Source organism: Antennarius striatus, chromosome 1 (genome assembly GCF_040054535.1).
Source record: "Antennarius striatus isolate MH-2024 chromosome 1, ASM4005453v1, whole genome shotgun sequence".
In the NCBI taxonomy this organism is placed as follows: domain Eukaryota; kingdom Metazoa; phylum Chordata; class Actinopteri; order Lophiiformes; family Antennariidae; genus Antennarius; species Antennarius striatus.
In genome coordinates, this window is record NC_090776.1 from 27191714 (window position 1) to 27210190 (window position 18477).

General features: G+C 40.0%; 1 long non-coding RNA gene across 1 annotated transcript; it reads right to left on the minus strand.

The window, feature by feature from the left end:
• Window positions 1-8125: 8125 nt before the first annotated feature.
• LOC137587751 (uncharacterized) lies at window positions 8126-15546 on the minus strand. Its single transcript, XR_011033970.1, has 3 exons — window positions 15322-15546; window positions 8580-8739; window positions 8126-8277 (listed from the first exon to the last, which is right to left on the minus strand). It is a non-coding gene; the product is annotated as an uncharacterized lncRNA (long non-coding RNA).
• Between the last annotated feature and the right edge of the window lie 2931 nt (window positions 15547-18477).

The following is an 18477-nucleotide window of genomic DNA, read 5'->3' on the forward strand; positions in this document are numbered from 1 at the left end:
TTCCTTGACATGAATTCATAAAAATGTGTTAAATGATGTTTGGAAATGCAGTGAGAAAACGGGGATCCAGCGTTGCTGGAAATGAAAAATGAATGAAATTTACATGATGCAATACTGCAGTTTCAGGACAACACTGAATACAGTTTGGATCATTTAAGCGGTGTTTCCATTCAAGGATGATCAGACATGGTCTTCATTTGTTAAGCTGTGTTTACTGAGATGATGAAACAATATCATCAATCATTCTTAAAGACTAGTGCTCCAAAGGGGAAAATTAGAATGCATTACAGATGTCACACATCATCAAACTAAACATCTCATTTCCACCTCACTGTGCACTCTGTCTGCTGTGTGTCTGGGACTTGGATCCTGCTCTGTCTGCGGAGCATTTGTGTGACTGTGTTTGTCTGTGCTTGGTTACCGTTAAGTGCTCTTGTGGACATTTTCCCTGGGGCAAGGTATCCATCACCATCCAAGCAGTTTTTGACTGGGTACAGCTTAGGCCCTCGAGCCTGCTCTGGTCCCCTCAGTATCTCCCTGGGGTCCCTCTAGATGTCAAGAGATACCACCTGCACCTAACTGAGTTGCACACACACGCTAATACAAATCACTATGACCCTCACACTTCTCTAATGCCCTCATTAGGTGATTAGTCCCCGAGGTGGGGCTGAACTAACATTGGTCATTTCCAAATTCCCAGCTTTGCCCAGGGGGGTACTGGTGGAGACGGGTGAGGGAATATTATACATAACAGCCAATAGGGTGACACTTTTCTTGCTCTTTCAAGGTAGTTTGAATTATATTGCATTATTTCATGCTTGGAAGCATGAAATGTGAGCAGCTGTCTTTTACTACCCTCATTTTCTTTGAGTATGTTGCTAAGCTCTGCAACACAATAAAAACTAATGCATATGGACAGTTACCAATCGAGCGAAAACTACTAGCCAGTGATTTCATCAACAACAAAAAAATTCTATATTCCAACAGTTAAAGTTTTTTCTTAAATAAAGACTATTTGGAAGGGCTTCTAACTTGACAAATATATAAATGTTTAATATATAAATTTAGTCTTATAAATTGTTTGTTTTTGCTAACCACTAGGTTCAGAATAAACACTGCAATGTGAATTGGAAGATACAATGGAAAAAGGGATACCATGTTTTGTATCCAGTGGGATCTTTCTATTTAAGGAAATATCAAACAAAGACCATGTCAAAGCAGAGCTCCTAAAGTATTTATTTTGAGAAAAATGTGGGTGTGTTTGTCTTTTTGGAGTGGTTTAACTATCCTAAACCTAAACCAATCGGTTTCCTAAACCACATTCTCCTATCTTGGCATATTACTGACAACAATGAGTTGCAATAGCCCACCACAAGGATATCTTCAGTGATGCTAAAGTCAGTGGCTTTGGTGTAATAATTATCTGTGAAATATTGATGAGTTATTCTGCGGTCACTGCCTTAAAGACATGCTGGGTGAAGAGGAAACAATATGTGTCTGCGACTCTGCAAACCTGAGTCACTGATGAATAATTGACAGCAACATAATTAGGTTTGTTCTCTATTGTATTAGCACATTTCTCCACACACCCTGAAAGCATGTTATATTATAGAGAAAAGTGTCAGACACAGGCACAGAGAGATGTCTTCAGATGTATCATTAAAGTGTATAAATTAATCCCTTCACTTTCGTGTCCACTTAACAAATACAAGATAAAGCTAAAAGTCACTATTTTATATTGAGATACTAAAATAATGTAATTAAAAAAAAAAAAGAGTAAATAACTGTGGGGATTTGTCACCAACACACACTTTATGTAACTCACTGATTGCATAGAAAGTAACTTGAGTTGCTTCCTTGTGTGATTACCGCTAATAATGCAGGTGCCTTAGGATCTCTATCTCTCCACCTGTCTACCTCACACACAGCTCTTCACACGTCGCTATTTGATGAACTGATAACTGAAAGTTTAAAAGCATTATTTCCAATGACACTTTTAGCTTTCATCAAAACTTAGCGAGAAGCAAATAGTTACCAAAATATTAATCTTCACTTCAGAATCAGAATCAGAATCAGAATCAGAATCAGAATCAGCTTTATTGGCCATCGTTTGTAAAAAGCAGACGAGGAATTTGTTTCCGGCAGGTGGTGTCTCAAACTGTTCATTCATAAGTTAACTATTCTAAATACTTAAATATTATAAATAACTATACTAAATACAAAATGTAGGAAGCAAAAAGCAGTAGGTGGGGGGGGGGGACTTTTATACAAGGTTGGTTTCTTTCTGTGTACTGGGGAAATAAATGTACATTCACATTTCATACAACCAAGGAATCCTTCTCTCTCTCTCTCTCTCTCTCTCTCTCTCTCTCTCTCTCTCTCTCTCTCTCTCTCTCTCTCTCTCTCTCTCTCTATACATATACATACTGTATATAAATAAAATGTCCCTCTCACCCTTGTGGGGTGGTATCTGTGTGTCATCCTCAAGCTCGGGTCCTCTACCAGAGGCCTGGGAGTCTGAGCGTTCTGCACAGTATCTTAGCTGTTCCTAGGACTGCGCTCTTCTGGACTGAGGCTTCAGATGTTGTTCCAGGAATCTGCTGGAGCCACTCTTCCAGTTTGGGGGTCACTTCCCCAAGTGCTCCTACTACCACGGGGACCACATTAACCTTGATCTTCCACATCTTTTCCAGCTGTTCTTTCAACCCTTGATACTTCTCAATCTTTTCATGTTCCTTTTTCCTGATGTTGGCGTCAGCTGGAATCACCACATCTATCACCACTGCTCTCTTCTGCTCTTTGTCCATCACCACTATGTCCGGTTTGTTAGCCAGCAGCGGTTTGTCAGTCTAGAAGCTGAAGTCCCACAGGATCTTAGCCTTGTCGTTCTCAACCACCTGCAGTGGTATGTCCCATTGGGATTTGGGTACTTCTAGTCCATACTGGGTACAGATGTTGCTGTACACTATCACAGCTACTTGGTTGTGCCTTTCCATGTATGCTGAGCTGGCGAGCATCTTACACCCTGCTACCACCAGCTGGACTGACTCTGGGGCTTCTTTACATAGTCTGTGCCTTGGGTCAGATCTACTGTGGTAGATTTTGGCCTCTATTGCCCTTGTACTTAGGGCCTGTTCTTGTGCTGCCATGATCAGTGCCTCTGTGCTGTCTGTCAGTCCAGCTTTATTCAGCCATTGGTAGGTCTTCTTGATATCAGCCACTTCCTCTATCTGACGGTGGTACATGCCGTGTAGGGGCTTGTCCCTCCATGTCGTCTCCTCCTTCCTCCTCAGGTTTCTGCTGTCTAAGGCATTCACTGAGCATTCACTGAGTTCATCTTTTGGGGCCATCTTCCTGATGTACTCTTTGATTTTTAATGTCTCATCCTGGACAGTGGCCCTGATGCTCACTAGTCCTCGGCCTCCCTCTTTCCGCTTAGTGTACAGCCTCATGCATGCAGAAATCAAGAACGCAACAATCTCCTCGTATGAAGAATGTAAGCAGTTTCACAAAGCCGTAACATTTACTTTAATACTAATATTTTATTTTTATTTTCAAAGTGTAATTATGAACATTATGACTGCAACTTTTTCTTGTGTGACATCATCTGAAAATTACACACCTGTTCAAATGACATCTACCCTGCCTAGTGCAGTGTAATAGACCAACTTATGAAAAATTGCAAGGAACAAACCCAAAGCTAAATGAAGGTTGCTTTCTCAAAATGCTCATCATTGCATGAAATGAAATAATCCCCTCTCATCTGTTCGGACTTGTTAACAAAGCTGTCAAAGCTGCTTGCCTTGACAATTGAACAGGCCTTAGTCAGACCCTTTTTCTGACGGTGAAGAAGGAGCAGACAGGCAGCAGAAATACTGTTGCCTCACAACAACGCACACACATATAAACACCTTCCCCTTTTTTTCTCACGTCGACTAAAATGTCAACTTTCCTGACATACAGCCTTGTTTGCAAACAATGACTACCTGATAGCTAATTAATCCTGTTTCAGTCAATGTGAACTATTCAAATACTTGTAGATGTGCATTTGTTGTGTGTCTGTGTGCGTGTGAAGGCGAGATTGACTAATCACAAGGGAGGACCAGTAACCTAGAAGAAGGATGGAACAGATTGAGAGGCCTGCTATAACCAGCATGACCCTTTGCTCATGATAGAAGAAATGACAGTAGAGAGGATGCTGAATGGTTTGTCTATCTTTGCGGATTGTGAAGGATGATGTGGGTGTGCATTTGAGTGTTTTTGGAGATCAATAGGCCACATGTCTAACATCAGACCAAAAACAGTGGATAATAAAATAACAGCATTGAACTTCAGGAGTGATGATGAGAGTAAGAGAGATTAACATATCAGGCCAAATTTCAACATTAACAACAGAAGAAAAAAGGTGAAATACTAAATGAATTTATCTTGACAAGCACATTTACATACACATGAAAAAGGAATGGGAGGGCACCCTCACTGCACGTCTGCATCAAACATATTTATTAATCCTTCTATGTTAACACCATGACCAGCCTTGTCCTGTGTCTGAATGGCTTGGCATGACAATGAAATGACTCACACAATAAGTGCCAAAATAAAATCACCTGTTCCCCTCCTCAGGCCCCACCTTTCCACAAACTTTCATCAAAATCTAAAATTAAAATTATGGTATTTAGGTGGATTGACCACTGCAACACGTGTTTGGTCCTTTGGCTTTTTACTTTGATACCTAATTATGACCTAATTCTTGAAACTAAATCCAGTCAATTACTGTTAATATGTTTCTGTACATATTGTAAGTAAAGATCGGATTTTGTAGAAACTGGGTTCTGTTAGTCTGCACAGACTCACCAGGTTAAAGTTCAAGTGTTAAGTGCAATTGACTTTGCAAGAAATAAGTCAAACATCATTATCAATTGATTTAAAAACATTGTTTATTAATTTATTGTTTATTAATTTATACACAGTGGGATATTATGTGCCATTTCATGTGCGTATTTTATGTAGTAGGAAAAAACAAAGTGCATGGTGCAGAGTATTCCGCTTATCCATGGGCCTGTCAATACCTGGCATCGCTGAGAAACTATATTTATCATACTAACTATGCTTACTGTCTCTTTTATGTCCAGTCCAAGTTGCTTATCCACAGTCTTGTGAGAATGCATCTGAAAGTGTGTAGGCCACATGACCAGGCTATATCAAAATATAAATACAGTGGGGTGGGGATTCAGTCAATTTATAAACCAGTTGGAAAACCCTAACCTTGCAGCAGCTGCATTGGGGGGGTGATTTAAAAACAAACAACTCTGTTCTGTGCATGTTCTCCCCTTGTCTGCGTTGGTTCTCTATGGGTTCTCCGGCTTCTTCCTGCTTCCATGCGCTTCAGGTGGATCGAAATTTTCAAATTGTCAGTAGGTGTGAATCTGTGCGTGTGTCTGTCTGTCTCCATGTGGCTCAGTGGTGCACTGGCGTCGCGCCCGAAGTGTACCCTGCCTCACACCCCCAGTGGGCTGGGGTAGGCTCCAGCACTTCGGGACCTGCGACAGTGGAAGATGCAGGTTTGAAGATGAATGAATGAAAAAGCATTTGTACTTCAGCTATGGTACATGTAGAATTTTTCTTTCACATTCTTTCATATTATAATCAAAGGAGTAGGGCATCAACTTGGAAACAGTCTTGCAGTAGAGTATGTCACCTTTTCACAGACAGAGATTATAGCTATGAATGTTTATAAATGTCAGTGATGAGCTTTTATAATTTAGGAATTACTGTTATTTTACTTTATTACAGTGGTACCTCTAGTTACGAATGTCTCTACTTACGAAACTTCTCAGCAGGAAAATATTTACGAAACAAATTTCGACTTATGAAAGGTAAAAATAAAATATGGGCTGATACTCGCAAATCCCACAGGTTCCTGAATGCAACATTCTTATAACTGCTCTGCCATTGGCTATTACCTAGTATCTTCCTGGCATCCCATTGGCTAAGAGGGACCTCTGTGTGGTGCTAGATCGGTGTTTATGTAGGGTCCTCATCATTCGGCGGTCGACCCGTGAGGTTTTCTGACAGTTTTGCGCAAATATATGAACTTTTAGAGTATTCACTATGGACCCCAAAAAAGTGACAAGTTTTTTTGTCCGTACAAACAAAGCAAGATATAATAGAAAAGCATGAAAAAAGGATGCGTTTGGTTGATCTTGCCAAAGAACATGACCGTAATGCATCTACAATCGCCACCTTATTACAAACAAAAGGAAGTTTAAGGAGTTTAAGGCATCGAGTGGGTGGTTGGAGAAGTTCAAAAGGAGGACTGGAATTCACTCTGTTGTTCATGGTGAGGCAAGAGCGCATGAACCCAAGAGGGCAAAAAACAATGAGGACAGCAGTTAAAAGGTAAATGACCATAATTTTTATTCTTTACTCTATTCTTTTTTTTTAACGTTATGCACCACTCTCTTTTATTGTGTAATAATCTAATCGTAACATGTATTTTTTTTTACATGTTTTGATAAATTTTTATGCTTTAGAAAACATTTCTGTCGGAATTTTTTGAGGGTTTGGAATGGATTAGGGCATTTTCATGGAAAACGCGTCTCTACGTACGTAATTTTCTTCTTACCTAATTTCTTCCGGAACCAATTCTTTTCGTAAGTGGAGGTACCACTGTACTTTTAAAATTTTAATTATATCTTAATATTTTGTTAATTTAATAAATTTGATGATGATTTATTTAATATTCAGCATGAGGATCAGCATAATACATATTATTAAAATATAACTAAAAGTTTCATTCAAGAACAGGTTCAAGATTTCAGGTCCTTTCTGGGCTCAGTCTGCATGTTCTCCCAGTGTCTGTGTTGGTTCTCTTTGGGTTCTCTCACCTCCAAAAACATAGAAACCCAATTGAAGGTGTAAGTCTGGAAATATAAGTTTGCTTGTCTTTTGTGTGACCCCACAATGAGCTGGCATCTAATCCAGGGCGTTCCCTGCCTCTCAACTATAGCCAGCTGGAATACGATGAAGCAGATACGTAGTCCGCAAGGTCTGTAGTCGGCAAAGTGTGTGTGTGTTTGTGTGTGTGTGTGTGTGTGTGTGATATCAGCTTTTCCCCTTAGGAATCAAAGTCTGACCGAAAGATATGTTTGTTTTTTTAAAAACAGGTGCAGCAAACTTTGCATGGTGCCATATCCTAACTCCACATAGAACAAGAGGTGTCAGCCTCCATTTCTGTATAAAATGATGTTCTTTTGTTTTATATCTCGACTGCACCAATCTACTTCTCTGGACTCCCAGTCATTCACGTTATAAATTAAAATAAATCTAGATGACCAGCTCACAAGACAGTAGCTAAGTCCACTAGGCCTTGGGCTAGGGACCAGAGGGTAACTGGGTCAAGGCCAATGTGGACCAACGAGTTTGGGGAATGAACTAGCAGTGGAGAGGTGCCAGTTCACCTCTTGGGGACTATTTTCTCTTCTTCTGCTCAGACTGTTTCCTCACCTGTGTGACATTATTGAGATCAAATGTAGTGATGTGTACCACCAGTGTGTGTTGCAATTACCCAATAAGGTAAAGTAAGGTAAGGTAAGATAAGGTACGGTAAGGTAAAGTAAGGTAAGGCACGGTAAGGTAAGGTAAGGTAAGGTAAGGTAAGGTTACGTAAGGTAAGGTAAGGTAAGGTAACGTAAGGTAAGGTTAGGTCAGAAGGTCAGTGTTTAAACATCCATTCTATTCTCTCGGGAACAGAAGATGGAGGTGGTTGATTGCTTGTATACACTGATAATTATACATAGAGGCATGTCCCCATGCATATTATACACAAACTCTCCAGAGGGATGGTGTTTATGTGTGTATGTTCCAAACACAGAAATATCTAGACCCACATGAACAATTCACACATGCAAACATCACTATAACATTTACAGACCCAGGTGCAAGGTGGTGTCTCGTATGAGGTCTGCACTTCAGATCAAAGGGACAATTCTGACATCTCAGATTGCTTGCAAATGATGATGCACAGAAATATTTTGCCACTACAAAGGTAGAACAAAAGAACTGACATGAAAGAGAAGTCAATAAACATAAGATGTTTAATAAAACATTTTTTTTTTCTGCTGAATTCACTACAAAGGTTTTCATTACCTTTCCTCTTCACTACACTAAAACAAAAAATAAGTGCAATATGTTGAGTCACATGATTTACTGCGAAACGTGGCAACAATCCAGTCATTTTCTGTTCCTGCTGCATGAGCCTGCCATGGTTCGACAAATCTGAGGGCAAATAAGGACAGTATTTAAGACATTTCAGCAGATGAGATTTATGAGTAAAACACCACACACACAAACTATCTAAGCTTAGTTGACACACTTCTTTTATAATGTTAACTTGTAATCAAGCAGCACATAAAATAACAAAAAAACAAAACACCGCTATGCACAGTGGACCCAGTTGCCCACAACTCGTACCAAACAGAAATAACATCCAAGTATACTGCACTGAACCGCTTGTGCTGTAAAAACAAATAAGGAAGCCCAGCATGGAGGTGGCGGAGCGAGTAGGAGCAGTGACTTACAGATGTTTAGTGTCCTACAGCAGTTGTTGGAGCTACAGTGAAGTTGCAGCCCTGGAGAATGCAGAGCTGAGGCACGGTGCACAGAAACAGAATGGAACATGAGGTCACATTCAAAGCGTCCCAGCCCAGAGCACCTCAAACTGTTGAGCCCGCCAAGAGCCTGTGAGCAAACATCAAGTCAACACAAGCCAGAATGGTGGGGGTTAGATTATGACTAATCTGAATTTCATCATTTTCAGGCAGTGTGCTGTTTTTCTTGACAGTGATACTATTCCTCAGCTACATTCAAACAGGCAGGTCTAAAGGGTCAACATCAATGCTGGAGAACAACCAATACAGGGAGAGACACTGCGGGGTTGTGGTTTTTCTTGAATGCCACTGAGTAAAGCAAAGTTAATGTATTATAAATGGCAAACCAAGTTTCAAATCTGATAGATTGAAATGTTGTCTTCAATCACAACTGATAGTTTACAATTATACAGCTGATTATTGCAATATATTCTAATGAAATTACCGAGAATAAGTCTGTACATTGAGAGAACAGAATTAAGTAAGAACAACTCATTACTGTGATTATTTTTTTGGTATGAAAGAAAGGAGCTTTGACATTTTACAATCACACAGTAGTTTTACTTGTACCTGTAACTATTAAATAAAATGATCTTGACTTTAAAACCTACCAGTCATCGTAAATCGCTACATAAACTAAGCTTTTTTTAAGATGACTGACAGCAGAATAACTTCTCAGTTGCATAGGCTGAAGTGCATAAATGGTAGTTACATTAAGTCATTGCTTTTCCAGGTGGTATGTGCTAAGGTGACAATTGTAACAGTCAAAGATCACTCCTGTTTTTTTTCTTTTCCTTCTCTCTAATGTGGCGCTGTACAACGCCTGTTTGGGGTTATACTCCTATAATATTTCCCCGGCTGCATAGGTTCATGGGTGCAGTGTGTCCAAGTTTCCCCATGCTGGTTTTGGCCTCAAAAGCCCATCCCTGGTTGAATAAAATATACTGAAGACAAACCAAGTTGAAACCAACTTGTGATTTCCTCAGCGTTTCAACATTCTGTGTATTATTTCAAATGGATGATGCAATATCATTCAAAAGCTCAACTGATGTAGTTGTTTTGGATGTTTAAAATGCCTAAGCCTGTTCTCGTTTTCCTCATTTCAAACATTCAGTGGGGGTGTGAAGGCTTTTTCATGTTTGTGCATGTGTACATGTATGAATGGATGAGTGAGTGGTGTGTTTGTTTCCGTGCACATGAATGTGTGCACGCCTGTGGGTGCGAAAACTGACTGAAGGATCTCACACACGCACAGTGGTGTAACATGAATATTCTCCTTTGCGTCTGGTCGCTGTGGCCTCCCTTGGTATGGTGAGTCGTGTAGCTGGGGGTGGGGGTGGTGGTCGGGAAGAGGTACATTCTCTAATGGGCTACCCTGGGACCTGACGCAGCTCCCCAGAGACACATGGGCTCTATATACCCCAGCCTGCAGCCTTTGTCAAAACGCACATCCTCAGATATTCTTTTTCAAATCTATTAACTCAAAAATCAAATCCACACCCAATTAGGCTAAGAAGGCCAACATCATATGAGACATATGGGTTGAGAAAGTTCTCAAATGGCTGGAGAAATGTATGTCTGCTTTATGATTATGCGGTGTGTTCATGGCTGTTGTGACAACGTAATAAAATTAGACTTCATAACCCATCACCAGAGATTTATCGAGATTATTTAGAGACATATTTAGAAACATACTTAGCAAATGAGAAAAAAACAAGGACATTCATGTATAATTAATGTTGAAAATGGGATTTTTTTCCCCTTTGAACAAGGAGATATAATTTTCTTTAAATTCTGTATATTTTTATTCCTTTTTGTATATGTACATAAAATTGAAAATAAACAGGCATGCTGAAAGGAGAATAATTGCTGTATGAGTGTCTTTTTGAGTCTGTGTCAATTTGTGTATTGTCATTCACATCAATCTGTGCCCATTTGTATCTCTGTCAGCATTATATGGGTCTCTGTGTGTGTTCGAGTGTTTACCTTTGTGTGTCTCTGTGTGTATGTGTGTGTGTGTGTGTGGTTCACCAGCCGTCATGACCACCACTGAAAGCAGTGTGCCTCCTGCCCTCTTTAATCAGAGTAGCACAATGGTGAGACTAAAGCCGTCTTATCTCTACAAAATCAGATTAGAAAGGATTTCTGCTCTGCTAAGCACCACCAAGTAAAGCGCATTCCGCCCCTCCGGATCCAGATGATTTGATTAGTAATTTGTGATCATATTATCCTTTAAGAAGCATAAATTGTTTTATTTTATTACTTATTTCTTTTTTTTCCCCTTTTTTTCTGGCGGTTGCTAAAGCTAAACAGAGATTGAAAGATTATCTCCCCCACCTGCGCAAAGTGATCTTGTCTCCTCACTCCCAGTCATTCTCCTTCAATTCACTTCTGCCTTCCACTTATTCCAGGATTAGTTGTTAGTTCTGCCAGTGACCAGATGGGGGTGCCACGACTGCTGCTGACAGTGGGGGCCTCCTACACACCTAATCTCATCAAAATAAACATACCAGCAGTTGTCAGCTCCTCCAGCAGCAAGAACCACGGAGGGAGGGTGCTATAGAAGCAGGTCAGGCTAATCATGCATAAAATTGCATTTTGACATTTTGGGCTACTGGGACCAGACCTTTGGATATCAGGTTATCCTCGGAGCACTTAAGTGATTAACAAATGAAAATGCAGCTCTGAAACTTAATTAGATATTATGTCTCATCCATGCCTATGGAGTGGGGTCTTAAGGTAGTGGTTGTCAGCAAGTGGGTGAGGAGGGCCTTGTATTTAGTTAAACCATAAAGAGGTGGTGAAGGTTTTTTCCTTCAACACACTTACAGTGCAAGTGTATTCATTTCCAAATTCAACATTTTATTTTGGGAAGTATAGTGATTCTTAAACTCTCACTCTAGTTGTTGATTTAGGTGTTTATTATTTCCAGACAACCTGTATGGTCTAGAGTTGTAATTACTATCAAATGACATAATAGGAAGTGCTTTATTATTAGCTTGCTTCAACTTGTTTTCTCTTAGGAATTATAAAAATAGTTAAAAATTGCCCTGTGGCACAATTAAGGCAAATAATCATTTATCCCCTACTTTCATCAAAAAGCCGCTTTGGGCGTTGAGGAAGCACCCCCCCCACCCCCATCTCTATGTGTGTGTGTGTGTGTGTGTGTGTGTGTGTGTGTGTGTGTGTGTGTGTGTGTGTGTGTGTGTGTGAATAGCTGTGGGTTATCACCACTGCCATTCTGCAAAATCAAAACTGGGTTGTAAAGATGGAAAGACCACAGGTTAAATTGCTCAGCTTCTCTTCCTAATTTTTTTTTTTTTATTCACTGTAGCCCAAATCTTATCTGGCATACTCTCATAATCATTTGACTAAAAATGGAAATGTTACTGGGGTACAGTGGTGCAGTGTGAGGAGATTCCCGGTACAATTCCTGCGAGTGATCTCTCAGAGATCTCTGACGTCCGTCCACCTCCAAAACCATTCAGCTTATTTGAACTGGTTGCACTAAATTGTCAGCAGGTGTGAGTGGTTGTCTTTCATCTGGCCTTCCAATGAGCTGGTGTCTCTTCTGGGGTGTACCCCACTTCCTGCCCATTGCCAGCTAAAATAGGCTCCAGCAGACCCATGACTCATAAAGTAGATAAGTGGCCGTTGACTGTAATTGATTGTATGGACGTCAGTTTTACTGAAGCATAGACATGCCATTTATTAGTTGACACATTGTTGCTGTACATTTTTGCACAAGTGACAAGTTTGTCTTTCATATGGCCCTGCAATAAACTGGCATCTTATCTGGAGTGCACCCTGCCTTTTGTTTCAGCAGACCTATGGCTGAAAAAAAAAATGGATGGATGAAAATTTTACTGCTGATACAACGTAGAATGAAAATTTTGCAAACCAAAAGTATTGCATGACCTCCGGTTCTTCTTCATAACATTCTGCACAGCAGCTTCCAAGCATAGGGCATGACCTTACCAAAAACAAAAGAACATTTTCAAAGAGCCTCTCCATGTTTTGACCCCAAACCTGTCGATAATAATGGTATAGTAGTATAGCATTCCCAACAGACTGACCCAAGTGGCCACTACCAGACTCTCATTCTCTTCACTTACCTTAATCCGTTGTGGGTCCCACTGCTGGACACGGTTAGCTAGTCTTCCATTTTACTAATTCATGAGACAACTTAGGCCACTGAACATTGACAGAGTCTACATCTTAGCTTGCTCTATCATTCTGTAGTTTATCCATACATTTTCCCAAAGTATAGAAATTATCCATGTGATAGTCATGATTCCTTGTCCAGTTTCTGCTCCCGTTAACTCCATCATGGGCTCACATCTATAACATATAACAATGAATTTTATTCCAGTGTGGAAGCTGGAAACGACCTAATTTCCATATTATATAAATATCTTATTCAAATAGCATTTTTTTTTCAAGAGTGATGCATTGACAGAATTTTCTTTCAGATGATGGAAATGATAGTATGAGTCAGGCAATGAAGATGTGTGACCAATAAAATGTGTGACAAATAAATTATCTGATTTGTAACTTGGTTTGAAACATTTCCCAATAATAATAATAATAATCAACATAATAATCAATCCTTTAATCATTCCCATAGCGAATTTTTAATGTTAAGTTAAATAAATGAGGAACATCAGCTTAATAAAGGGATGCATTCTTCACTTGATTAACTCAAGAACTATATTATAGAACATCCTACCATGTACTTGTGACGGAATATTAATTAAGCACATTAGATGTTTAACCCAAGTACAATGATGATCTAAAATCCTGCTCATTGTGTAGTTACATTTTATTAGGTCATACCGTATCAGGTAAATGCCAAGGTGACTATTACTGTAGATTGTATGGGCTTGGTGATATCAAATAAAAAGAGCTACATATAAGTCATAGTTCTCTGAGTATTTTTTAATTAATTAATTTATTTTAAATATTAATCTATGGAGGTGATGTAGACATATGAGCTACCGGCCCCTCCACCTTATCCCATTCAGAGTTCATTATCACCACAAAGGCTGTAATGAAGACACAGCTCACAGCAGACATCCTGGGCATGGTTTGTGTCTCTGCTTCATGGGACAAAAACAACTGTCAGACTGAGAGAAGAGGTAGGGAGAGAGGGAGGCATGCCAGGGGATTCAGAACATGAAAGGGTGGACAAGGGAGGACTGGGCCTCAGCCGTCAGTTCCATGTATTCACATATGGCTCAGTGTCCTTGTACCACAATGTTAAGTGACAAAGAGACCTCAGTCTCCATCATCAGACACACACTCATCTTTTCTGACACTTCTGTCTGCAGATGTGCACATTTTCAGACTGGCACAAACACAGATCTGTGTATGCATTTTCAGATATGCACTACACAACCACACTACTATACTGTATATACATACGCACAAACATTCGCACAAAATCACATGCAAACAGCACATTCACAGGCAGGCATACTCATCTTCTGCATTTTGCATAGGTGACACTCTTCATTATTCAAAGCTCCTTTCTGGGGATGCAGTGTGCACATCGGGTAGCGACATGCACTCTCTCCAAACAAGGTACATCTTAATTATGCATGCTCAGACTACAGCCATTGCATTTTAGTTCGGATGTGTATATGTGAGTTTTGTGCTCAGCTGCCTAATTATGAGTATTTATTTGTAGAATATGCATATGTGTCATGTGTGTAAGTATATCCATTTGTGTATCTCAGTATGAATGTGTCTGTAAATGGATAGTTGACACCTCTATTTCTATATCTGTGCATATTGAATTGAATATTTTTTGTAATTTTCTGCAGGTCCTCAAGTGCAAAACTGCTTTGGAGAGACTGCATTCAAATCCCATGTGATCAACCGACAGTATTAATTTTGAAGCAGTCAGTACAAAAATGGTAGTGTATGTTGCATGTACATAAAGGATTGGAAAAGCCTACCTAAGTTAGCTAAGTCCATTCAGTGTGAACAGAAGAGATGTTGAGTGTCAGGGCTCCCACGTGACACGCCTCTCATCAGTGCTGACTTTCACACTCAACAAAACATATTTGTATTGTTGTTGTGTGCTTAGTCTCTTTTTCCACCTGACAGGGTTTCAAACTCACATCTTTCCCTGAAGAGAAAGCAGTGATGAAACCATTCAAAAGAATGAAAGATGACAGCTCCTGTCATTCACACGATGTTACAACTCACTGTGAAACAAGCAGTCTTTCATTTAGGCGATTATACCAGATTAAGAATACCATTAATGTTGGGAAGTGCATGTTCCTTTAGAAGAAGCCTACGCTTCTGCGTGTTGACACAACGGCACATTATAACAGTGAGCGTCACATTAACCAGCAGCATCGGCAGCTCAGAGGTGCAGCAAGACAAGGATTTTCAGCTTGATTGGGTTTTCATCTTGGAGTAAAGGGTATGAATTATTTATTTTCCAACTTGAATGTTTTGTGTGAGAGTATGCAGAAGTGTGTGTGTGTGTGTGTGTGTGAGAGAGAGAGAGAGAGAGAAAGAGAGAGAGAGAGAGAGAGAGAGAGAGAGAGAGAGAGAGAGAAAGGGAGAGAGGGAGGGAAGGAGAGGAAGGAGAGGAAGAGAGAGCATGAACTAGAGGTGGATGAGAAAGCCAAGCCAAGGTAAATACTTTAAAACATTCTACCTTTCTCTTGATGCAGAAAAACAACAAGCTTCAGGGTCAGAGAGCAACGTTCCCAAAAGTGAAATTCCAGCAATTATTCACAGGAGATCCACAGCGGGTGCTCAGGGGCAACATGTCCACACCCTTGAATGGGCAGAGGAGACTGACAGCCCCATTATAAAACGGCCCGCGTAACAGATAAATATTTCAGACACAAATAAATAAAGGATGGTTGGTGTTTTCCCTCTGAATGACTTTTCACAGCCGAATGCCCACGGCCACTTGCCCCAGGATCTCCTGACGGAACCCTTCACCCCTCCCTCACTTCCACCCAACCGCCTATTCCACCGCAGGCTCTGTGCGACAACCAAAAACCAGCCCCCAACCACCTTCTGACATGCCACCCCCCCCCCCCCAACATGTGACCGTGGATCTCCTCCCTTCTACATAGTCCCTGGAGTGACTGCCCCTGGTAGCAGCATGCAGGTGAAAGCATTGCTCCTCTATCTCTGTGTACAAAGAAACAATTAATCAAGGTGTCTGGGCAGGGTGTCTAGGAAGGCCTTCCCATTGTGTTAGCGGATCTCTCACTGTTGAACTAATTCAGACAGCCAGGAACCATTGTTACCCAGTAATTATTGTAACATGTTGAATGCTTTTTGAATTTTTAATGACTTTTGTTAATTTTTTTTTCTACGAGGTGGATGCAAATGGATCGGGTAGATGGTTCTCAACCGATATATTGAAATAAAATAATATATCTAATTTAACAGTAAATTAATTAATCAATCAATCAAATTGTATTAGTATAGTGCTTAATCACATCAGCAGACATTTTGAACTGCTCTTACAGAAAGAGAAACCCAGCTGAACCGTCCACATCAAGCATAAGCAACAGACAGAAAGTAAGTGTGGCAAATGTCTATGGCTGTAATAGGCATGGTTAAGAGGGATGGGGTCCCCTCTGTCCTCCCCAATAGATTCACACGGGTTACCTCACTCAGTTTTATTAGGGCAGAGTGGCATCCCGTGTGATAATTTAATGAAGTGGAAAAACTTGTATTCCTGTAGTTACAATCAAAGAGAGGCCAGATTGGAATCTTTCAGAAAACCCACTCCTAGCCCGCTAAGCAAAAATGTTGACGAAGAGGTAGGAGTGAGCAGGACAAAGCAGATGAAAACTAGCTTTAAAAGTTATTCTCTTTAGGCAACACCGATAGGAGGAGAGTATAAGGTGGTAGATGAGAGAAGATGATGATGAGAAATTTTTGATCACTTTAGCACTCAACTTAAAATGCAGAACAATACAAATTTCTAAGGCTGCATTTGCTAAAAAATGAGAAAGAGTTAAAAATTCATTCATGAACAGGGTTGAGAATTACTTTTTTTCTTAAATAGAATCAATATACTTGATGAAAATCATGTAAGTATCAGTACTGACAATGTAGTTTAAGTATGAGAAAGGTACAAATCTGGTGATAATGTAGTCATGGTGATAGGCTGCTCTGTGTTGGATTTTTTTTTCTTCTGTATTTAGCTATTGGATTTCAAATTTTCTTTCTTTGAGAACCTACTGGACAGCACAGAAAAAAACAACTCTTCTACCAATGGGACAATTACACCAGACAAGTTGAAATCTTGAGAAAACAAGGTCATACTGACTGCCTTTTTGTCCATCTCTCCACCTCTAACTTTCTCACCTCCATCTTTCCCAATATTTCTCTTTCATTGTCTACGCAACTAAAATCATGTTGAGTGGTGTTAGCATTGAGATAAAAAGAATGCTAAAATATTAATGGGGGTGTGCTTTGTTCTGCTGTGCAACGAGACATAGAGACTGGAGTTCTTCTGACTGGGAGAAGCCAGGTCTGATTCATTAGCAGGAGTGTCTTTGTGAGGAGGTCCACAGAGGGCTTGTACATCCACTGAGAATGTTGGATAGGCCAACCTGCAAAACCATTCCAATAAAGCTTTCCTGGACACTTCCTGATTCTATACTGCTACATCATCACCCACCACCTCTGTATTTTATCTGTATTTATTTTACCCAAAACCATCTTAAAGCCTTGCTCTACCATATCCTTCTACCACCAACCACTCACCCTCATTTTTATTTTGTTGCTTCTTTCAAATGAATCTCCAGATAAGGAAGTAGAAAGGAACAGCTATAAAGGCAAACGTGTCCCCCTGCTCCACTCACCATTGGATCTTGGGGTAAACATGCCTGAGACCTAAGAGCTGGGATCTGGTGTTACACTTCACCCTCAGTGACTGCTTTTATGAGGTAAAGTGCTATGTATTCACACACATTTTTGAATTATGCTAGGCTGTGCTGGGAAGACTGTACTACAGGGACAGTCCAGCTTCTTTCTCTGCCTCTCCTTTCTCTCATATTTTACTCTACCTCACATTCTCCTTCCCCTGTGAGACACAGATGATCAAACAATACTGAATGGACATAGTCCCTTCACAAACTGAATGTGGGGAAACCAAGAGAGAATATAGAAAGTGAAATTGAAAATCTGCCTTTCTTCCACAATGCCTTAAAAAGATGATGCTTCCCCAATGAAAAGGGAGTAGCTCATTGGGATAGTCTATGAACAAGATCGAGGATTTCTTGGATATGTTTTATCTTTGTTATGCTGCTACTGAAAGAAAAAAAAAAATCTATGCAGAATCACAAGGAGAAAAAGAGTAGAAATAACAATGAGGCACGATAAGTTAAGTTAGTTTTTCATAGATGTCTTGATATTTGTTAAGAAAAGTACAAAATTGTAACTTTGTTTCAGGATTAAAACTTAAATCCTGGTTTCCGTGTAAGAAAATTCTCAAATAACAATGACTTCCTCAGACATTGCAAAGAAATCAGTGCATAAGGACTTCTCCACTACTAACACATGTATCCACAAATGTATACAAGCATTAATGTCTGTTGTGGGTTATACACATGTATGTATTATAGCTTGCTGGAATGCATCTCTATTGTTGTTCAAATTGTTTTGTGGTATTCCATGAGGAAGTTGAGGAAATATGGGGACAATGGGTGTACTTGTTCTTTGTTTACACAAAACCTGACAACTTTGCCTGTTGCCAAGATGGTAACAATGTGTTGCACAACAGAAACCCCCAATGTTTACAGCCTAAAATAAATAGTTATAAGCAGATATATTTTCCTGC